This window comes from Varanus komodoensis, unplaced genomic scaffold (assembly GCF_004798865.1).
Source record: "Varanus komodoensis strain SLA01 unplaced genomic scaffold, ASM479886v1 scaffold126, whole genome shotgun sequence".
Taxonomy (NCBI): domain Eukaryota; kingdom Metazoa; phylum Chordata; class Lepidosauria; order Squamata; family Varanidae; genus Varanus; species Varanus komodoensis.
This window is the reverse complement of record NW_025335363.1, coordinates 466,173-475,875: the sequence shown is the minus strand read 5'-3', so window position 1 is coordinate 475,875 and position 9,703 is coordinate 466,173.

Sequence of the window (9,703 nt, the reverse complement as noted above, 5' to 3'; positions counted from 1 at the left end):
TGTGTGTGTGTGTAGAGAGAGGGGGTTTGTTGTACTGGATCGGGGACCTTGAAAAGTTGGGTTCTGGTCCCCACTTGGCCATGAAGTTCCCTGCGTAACTTTGGGCCACTCTCAGCTTAACCTACCTCATAAGGTTGCTGTGAGGACAAAACATGGAGAGGAGGCTTATATAAGCAAACTTGGGTTCCTTGCAAGAAAAAGCTAGAGTACAACTATCATACATACACACGCACGCACGCACACATTTGTGTGTGGCACACACATTAACTCCTCTATCGTTAGGAAGACGATCAGAAATCCCCCTTATGTTAGATACAGTTTCGTACTGACACCACGCATGGGGGGGGGGGGGCGGATAATGCATTGTTCTTCTTGTAGCCCAAGACATTTGAAGAATACTTGGTTGGGGGAGTTAAATCTAGACAGACCAAAGTTGTTGTTGTTGATAATGATGTTAGTAAGGCTTTCCTCAAAATCCAAAGGCTTGTTGAATATTTCTGGAAATACCAGCCCTTGTCTCTGGTTCTCCCCCGCCCGCCATACAGACCAGAGCAGCTTTGTGATTTGGTTCCACTGAAATCCAATGGCAGGATCTCTTTTTGACATGATTAACCTGCCCCATTGATTTCAATGGGTCAAAATCTAACCAAGCAATCCTACACGTGTGTATTGAGAAGTAGTCTCGCTGAATTTACGGGGTTTTATTTCTAGATGAAAGTTTGTATGTTTCTATCCCCCGTTTGAATCTATACAGTGCCATTTTTAAGCATTTGATGTGGCCTTTTTATCTACCAAATCATTTGCGCTCATTAACTTTCTGAAGAGATCCCCGGATTCCCTGCTGGTCTGCTTGGTTGCTGGGATATGGGGACAAATGCTTCTGGTATAACCCAAGATTTTGGATTTTCTGGCCATCCGACTCGGAACCCAGCCTTTAGTGCCATAGCGCCCCCTGTTTACACCTTCTTTTCACTACAGATTAGGCAGGGGCCAACCTTCCAGGATTTTCACTTCCTACAAACCTTTTCCATCTAGCATTCCTATGAAGGTAATCCTGTCCTTTCTACATCAATTAGGAATTTCTTTAATATAAGTGATTCATAAATAAATTGATTATTAATAAAAACCAGCATAATTCATCAATAAATCCTAACCATAATAAATGGGGAGTCTCTTGGAGGCAAAACTGTTAATTCGTTTTAAATTGCTTTAAGCTGTTCGGAGCTCTGGGTTTGAACAAGATATCTATCAAACAAACCTAAAATTCGTTTGTTCATTTATTTATTTAAGCCACCTTTAAAGGTGAATTTAAAGGTGTTGCAGTCCAAACGTGTCTGGAAGGCACAAGACTGGGGAAGGCTGGTTTAGAAAATCAAAAGTTATAATGCAACAATAAAGCAGAAAACAACCAGAGGTTTTAAAAATCAGCAACCACCATGAATGACTGTCTCAAAGGCTCAATCAGCTTTCCCTGCTCTGGTGCCCTCCAGATTGCTGTGGATCACAGCTCCCATCATCCCTACCCAGTGGTAGCAGTGCTCGGAGCAATGCAGACAGTGGTGTCTGCTCACCATTTAAATTTCCTGCATGCCCCAGAATCACACCACAGGGGCGGGAGTGGAAATTAGCCAGGCCAGAAAAAATGACGGAGAGAGCATCACCTGGGGCCCAGGTAGCTGCACCAGAATGCCAGCTAAATGATGCCAGTCCCAAATCTCCAGGAGGTCATCTGCTCACCACCCTGGGCACTTGTGGAAGTATAGGCTCAGGGGCCCTCACGTTTTCTGTTGTATCTGACCCCTCTGGTTTAGCTAGCTTTTTGCCCCCGTGGGCTTCACCTCCTGCTGGCTCCCTTGAATCTTTCTGCCTCATTTTTTCCCCTGAAATAAATTCCCCCTGCCCCATTCTGTCCATACATTCCTTTTTACAAATAGGGGTATCCTTAAAAGAAAGATAGGGTCTTTAAAGATACAGGCAGAGACTTTAGAGCATGTGTAAATTAAATTGGGATATGTACTTTTATTATTTATTTATAGGCCTGTGGACCAGATTCCTGGCACCTAGCACCAGCACTACCATGTGCTGCTTGTAATTAAATGGGAAGATCACTCGTTATTTGATCATCAACACTTATTAGAGGGGAAAAAATCCCCTGAGAAGCTCAGACTACTGGAACTAAAGGAGAGGTGAATCACTGTATGATGAGCGTGGGAGGTTTTGTCAGGTGTTTGGCTTTTGGTATAGGGAGGATTATAGGAAAAGATGGATCCCACTTGCTCCATGGAATGGAATGGCCATCTCTTTCTCCCTGAGCTGTTATAGCCAGTGCTTCCATAGAGCCCTGATTTGCAACTTTGCACTGGCTCATTTCTTCTTTTAACCTCAGAAAGGATCTGAGCACACCACAGTCTTCCTTCAGCATCTGGCCCGTGGCCCACAGTTTTGGTCCTCCCCCTTGGGAAACTCCCCAAGACAGTACTGATCTGCAGCTATCTGCCCTCTTCATACCAGGACACAGAGAAACCTCTCAGGAAAATGGTGCATCAGGGATTAGACCAGAAGGATGGCAGAAGTGCAAAAGGAGGCCCAACAGGGAGGATTGTGGGAGGACATGAAGATACGGAATGCTGAAGTGGGGTGACAAGGGTCTCCCACCAGAGAGGATTGTGGGAGAGGAAAGGGAGGCCAAGGAGGGGAGAAAGAGAGAGCAAAAGCAGGCTGGATCCCGGGAATGTAAATTATTTTGGTGGGTTTATGAGCACAAAGCTGGGCGGCATGTTCAGCTAGTCCCGCTTGTGCGAAGATCTTGCTGCACATGCACTGCTGTGTCCCTGTCCCACACGTTGAATAAGTTTATGCTGTAGTCATCTGTCACCTGTGGCTCTGAAAGCAAAGGAGCCACTTTGTTCTCTTGTCTGATTACAGATCTATGATTAGTCATGCATGTTTCTCATACATGATCATTGCTTGGTGATATCTTGGTATCAACAATGCAAAATGTACAGTGGTACTCAGGCCTGAATGTGTGAACTGGTGACGTGCAAATCCCATGATGCCCTAGACTTCATGTGTGTGTGCAGTTCTGTACCTCCAAACAGCATTTTGCTTTCCCTCTGGGATTTATCTCAAACAGACTCTCTGGGCAGAGGCGAACCAAGAAGAAGAGCAACTGCAGCAATTCACACTAACTGGAAGGAATATCCCAGAAAGTAGGGACGCTACAGGAACAAGGAGTCAGAAAATGGAGCTGCTTCTATTCAGATGGGAGAGTTGGAGCAAGCATTTTGTTCAGCCTTACAATGGCCCCCTAGCGTCCTCGGTTGCCCATCTTGGATTGAACCGCAGCCTTGAACAAAACGGTGTCCCCCACATGTTGTCAAATCGCAACTCGACAATGTGGTCAATGTCTAGAGACAATATCAACCCCAGCTGGGGGCCCAAGGTTGAAAAAAATGGCTTTAAAGGAAAGGCGGATCATGCATCGCTGGAGCAAATGATCTACATAGCAGAGGCTCCAGGTTCAAGCTCCCCACGGTGCCCTTGACATTGCATCACTCAGGAGCATTGTGGGAAAATTAATGGCAGCTTTTAGAACCAAACATTCACGAGTGGGGGGATACAGGTGGGTACCCAACCTGTTTTCTATTCACCCACTCCTTCCTCTTATCCCAGACCACCTACTTTTCATATTCAAAGTGAAGGTAGCACAGAAACCTTGCCTGTTTCCCCTTTGATGGACAAAGTGCAGTACACATCATATTGGAGGTCACGTGCACTTTCAGATAACAGTCACAGGTTTATCTACAGTTTGCCCATGATGGCATTGATTCGTAAACTCTGCATGGCAGTTCATATTCTCCTATCTCACACCACTTGGAAAGCTTCCCAATGAAATCTGAACTTCTTCTCTGCTCTAGTGAAGTGGTAATCTCTCCAAGCTTGCAAACTTAATCAAGTGTTTGTTTCATCAAAACATGGCTGTTGATCAGGCCAGGATAGCAGAGCCTTGAAAATATGACCCTGACTTTGTATTTGAGGAGCCAGCTACTTATTATGTTAGACTTCATTTTTTCAAAGAAGTATGAACTGGCCATTTTTTTTCTGGAAGTAGAAAACAGATGGAGATTGGTGTGTTCAATCTGGATGGGGAGCGGGCACCAGGGGGTACCCAGGGGCACCTCCACCCCCATGGTAGATTGGTCCCCAGATGTATGGCTTTCAGCAAAGGCACCTTGTGCGCTATGTGGCAAGAAATTTTTATTTTTCTGTAATTTTAATGTCTAATGTTTTAACTATGTTTTATGCTCAGTCCTGAATTATTTTGTATTATTTGGGTTTATATATTGGATGTTGACTTGTAAGCCATTCAGAGAACCACAATGTAATTGGACGGGGTAAAAATACCCAAATAAATAAACTGGTGCTGAGCTCTGATCTGGGGAGACACAAACTGTGGATGAAGGACCCACTCCTGCTTTCCCATCTTCTACCCACCCACCTTCCCGTTAAACCAGAAATATCCAAATTAAGAAAGTGTTTTTAAAAGATTAATGGAATTACATTGTGTAGCTTGGTTCCAAGAGACATCAATGGTCCTTCTAGCCTTATCAGTGTGGTTTTTCATGAATCAACTCTATGGTGGTGTGTCAAACACATCAAAATGATGATTACAGCTGAAATTAAAATCCCCAATGAAACAAAAGTCTGCCTAAGCTAGGAACAAAAGTCAGCAAATGCTTGGTACTACAAATGTGTCTTTAACAGTCACCCAAAAACCTTGCGGGTTTGTGCCTGTTACAGTGCAAGTGGGATGCAGTGAGAATGGGGTGCCATGATTAAAAAGGCCTCCCCACTAATTGCCATCACATATTCCTGCAAGGGCAAAGAAAGAGCCAGAGGCTCTGATCTGTGGTTGGTAATGAACAGACAGGCCTATATGAGAGAAGTATAGCACAGTGTAATTCTATTACGATTAGGAGTTCTCCAGTGTCTTACATCAGAACTTCATTCCTGTAACGCTTACAGCTGGGAATTGTAACCCATTTTTCTCTCAAAACTACCTCAGTACTGGACCCTAAAAGGCTGAAATGTCTCCTCTAAAGCTCACTGACTGGCTAGAAGCCCATAAATCTAAATAAGCTGGTGGATACCAAGAAACATGTCCAGGGCTACCATGCCAGAGGCGCCAATATTCACGTTAAGAGCAATTTGTCCCCGCTTCCCCTGGGCTCCACTTATGCAATGTCTCCTTTTTTTACCCTTGCTCCAAGGAGCTAATAGTGGCATGTAAGTCTTCCTTACTTTTCCCCGTACAACAACAAGGCAGGTTTGGCAAAGAGAGAATCACCTTTCCTCAACTACTCTGTCCCATAACACTGTTCTCTTTTGTTTCAGTGTCTTGGCCTTCACTCAGTACAGGCCACTGTGTTGCTCAGAGTAGACCCAATATATCAAAGGCAAGTCTGCTCTGTTTTGGGGAGGGCCTTTTTCTTTAGCATCAAAGCAGCTACTTGTGTTTGGAGAAAGCTGGGGTGTGCATGCAGTTTGCAAAAGGAAAACGGAACACATACTCCATTTTTACCAGGGAGAAAGATAAGAAGCATGACATTAATTTGCTTATTCAGTAAAAAAAATGTGGACCCTTTATCAGCAGGCATGCAGCCAAACAGAGATTACTTGTTCATCTTATTTATTCAGCTTTATATAACATCTTGCTTATTTTATTACAGTGAGGAAACCTAAGTCAATAAAGATACCAGAGCAGGGACGGGGCTGCAAAAAAGAGGATAGCGACAAATCTGAAAAAAACCTTTCAGTAAAGAGCACAAAAATGCGCTGCAGTTTGATTGCGTCCACAGTGTTCTTGGAAGAGTAACGGAAAGCGTCAGTGCTAACAGTGCCAAGCCGATAATCATATGCCATGGGGGTTGACCAGGGGACAGGTGAGGGGCAGGGGGGCAGTAGCCCCATGGGATTGGACAGCTGGGTGGTCAAAGGAAATCAAGCTCTTCAAATAGGTTGCGGAACATTTGCGCAAGAGCAATTGCAGCTCTATTGCATAGCAAGGGCACGGACGAACGCTTTCCTCCTCTCCCTCCCCATCAAAAAATTAATTAAAAAGACGAGTTTCGTGCATAGCATTACATCTAGGGAAGTGTGCAGCTGTGGATGGTATCCAGTTTTAACTTGGCAACAACCTTGTGAGGTAGGTTTTGCACAGGGATGGTGACTAGCACAGTCACAGGGATGCCAGCTTTGGACGTAGGCATGCCTCCAATGCAGGCGCTGCTCTTTCTCTGGTGTTACCATGATGAGCTCAGGTGGTTTTGGACCTGTGCTTCTAAGCACTCTCTTCTCTGACAAGGAAGGCTCGGGCAGCACCTGCTGGAGATGCCACTGATCGCCCACTCCTGGTTTAGGAGAACAAGCCAGGAACAGGAATCAGGGTTGAAGGCAGTGCTTCCCTAAACCAAAGGCGAGCAAATTGTGGCTGGACTCCCCTCTTGTGCACTGTCAAAAAAGAGGAAATGTGTCTCCCAAGAAGTGGCCATAAAGGACTCGGATCTTAGTGACACTAGCAAATGCGCATTTAGAGGTATACTTGCAAATTGAGAAATAAGTTGCTTAACTAGAAATACAAGATAAAGCAGAAGATAAACCAGGTAACCAAGTACCTGTTGTTCAGTCTGCTGACCAGGTGCTAACTCTTGACGGACAGCTTCAAGGCCCGCCCTTGTTCACCATCCTTGTGGTTCCTCAGCTTCAAATCAGACTCACACTGTGCATCCCACTGAATAAAAGACACTTGCAAATACCTGACCGTCCTCTATCAGGCTTTCCACGGTTTTCTTAGCAAAGCAGGATTGCCGGGCACCTATATTATGGCCTTCCCGATGTTTGGGCCTACAGTTCCCATCAGCCCTAGCCACCTTAGTGTACTTGATGGTGGAGGATGGTGGAACATGTAGGCCAAATCATCTGGAAGGCCACAAGGGGTCCACAGCTGCCCTAAATCATTGTTTGTTTGTTTGTTTATTAAAACATTTTTATGCCGCCCCATTCGCCGAAGCCTCGGGGCGGCGTACAACAATAAGTGAAAAAATAATTATAACATTAAATTAAAAAATATAAACATTAAGTTAAAAATACAAAAATACCAATATAAAATAAGCCGCCCTGGCCAGATAGTTAAGAACAAATGCAGCTTTTTGAAGGTTCATGCAATTGGTGGATATATTTTAATACTGTCGGTGTATTTTATAATATATACAGAAGGGTTTTTAAAAGAATTTTTTAGGATGGAATAGAAAAAGAATTGCATGGCTCCTGAGTCCAACCCCTGCTCCACCTCCACATGTGGTCTCCCATCCAACTGCAGGCCCAGTGCCTTTCCAGCTTAGCAAAGGTGACTTGACATGCTGGCTTGATGTTTAGCTATTCAGACATAACAAGCAGCCATGGTTAGTTGAAAGGAGAAAACTCCCAATATCCTTGTCATAGCTGTGCTAGAAGAGGGAATGGGCACGCAGGCAAATCTGGAGGCTTTTGCAAACTGCACTAGGTAAGACTTCCCCAACCCAGCACACTCCAAATGAGTTGGACTACACTCCCCATAACCCCCAACCAAAATAGCCAATGGATGTGCTTCCTGTGAATAACAGCTGCTGTACAACTCTTCTTCTGGAGGGTACCAGGCTGGGGAAGGCCATGCTAAACCACTGGCTGGCATGAGGGATGAACTGGGCTAGCAAACATTCTGGATGAGCAACAACTGGAACGTGGTATCCCTGTCCTCAGCCCCATCGTGGCAGCCGCTCGAACACGGTGACCATATTGATAGTTCCTCTTAGTCTGACATCTCAAAGCGAGGAAACAGAACATTCCGAATTCTTGTCCTGTGAACAAGAGACCTTTGGAAGTAGCAAATACAAATCTCATGATTCCTCGTGAATTTAATGTTCTGCTGCAGGAATTCAGTCTCTCGTGCTACATTTTATTCAATGAGCAACGGGTTGACCCATAAAGCATTTCCTGGTTTCCTTCAGGACCGTAGCAAGGCTGTGTCCTATGATTAGCAATCGGGAACTTAGGCCGAACTTGATGGCAGGTATCCACAAGAACAATAGGCTCTGTGACTCAAAGGTTACCCCCTGCCTATGCGGCTTGAAACTGACCACTAGAATGGGGATGAGGAGCCTTCCGGATGTTGTTGAATTCCACTGCCCATCATCCCCAACCAGGGAAGATGGTGGCTACAATCCAGCATTAGGAAGGCCACATTTTGCTTGATTCTGCAATAGAATGTATCATGGTGCGTCCAACAGAGGAATTCATTGTTATGCTTAGATAGCATGTTTTAGCATTTTGACAAAATATAATTTATATTTAAATTAATATGTGCTCAGGTGCATATGCTATGTTATGTTTTTTCACCAATTTTATTATGAATGTCAATAAATCAAAGAGTTTAAAAACCATAATGAAATAAAACATGAGGTTTGAATACATCTGCAATAATAGATACATATGCAGCATATTCCCCTATATATTTCATATAGGACAAGATATTCTACTGTTCTGGGGCATGAGGATGCAGAGATTCAACACAAGCAGATCAAATATCTATAAATTTGCCCACTTATGGATTACACCTAAAGATTACACATTCAAAAATTGAAAGCATCATCAGACCCTCAGACCATTGCATTATCAAAGGTGGCTATTTATTCTTCTGAAGTTGTAATATTAGTCTTATAGCTGTCCAAAGTCTGTGGAAAATCCATTTACATTGACCTTCAAGCAGGACAGTAACTGAGAAGAACATGCACCTCAGTAAACATGAAAGAACTTTCCATCACACAGTTTATCCCTATTATTGTCTCTTTGACTTTGCCAAAACAAATGGGTGAAGCAGTGTGAGAGAGCCAGTGCCGAGCACTGGTGAAAAGCATTGGTTTGTCTCCGGGGTGGTGGGTGCACTCCTTCATTTATTCTTTTTGAATTATCGTGTTCTTGTTATATTATTGTTGTTGTAATTGTATTTATGGTTTTTTCTGTCAAAAAAAAATTAAAAAGGGGGGAGAAAAAAAAGCATTGGTCTGGAGATCTGAGTTCTAGTCTCCATGGAATCAGCCCTACCTACCTCACAGGGTTGTTGTTGTGGGGTTATGACTGAAAGCAGCAGCAGAATGATGTCAGGTGCTCTGAGTTCATTGTGAGAAAGAAGTGAGATATAAATTTAATAGCTAGCTAGATATTGGGGCGTTCAATTTACTTTTTTTTGCTGAATTTAAGATAATGTAAGCCCTGTTAGCCCTTCTGAACAGAGGCCAGGGCAACAATCCATTCATGGGGCGAGCTGGTTATTCCATTCTTGCTTCCTATGGTCCTTCCTATCTTACTTATTCAGCAGCAACATTTCTAAACCCCGATCGCAAGCCAAACCAAGTCTTCAAGTATATTATCCTCACGCTGCCCCCAGTCTCTGCTTCACGTGCAACATCTAGATTTGCATATATTTGAATATATCAACGTTTATGCAAACAAACCTCCTTTGCTCATGGGATCTTCCCAGCGCCTGACGGAGATATCAATCATCCGGGGGGCGGGGCAAGGAGTTCGAGTCCAAGGCAGGGGCGGAGCTATCTTGGGAGAGGGAGAGGGATGTATTGGAGACTATCCAATGAGAGGAAATGTTTTCATC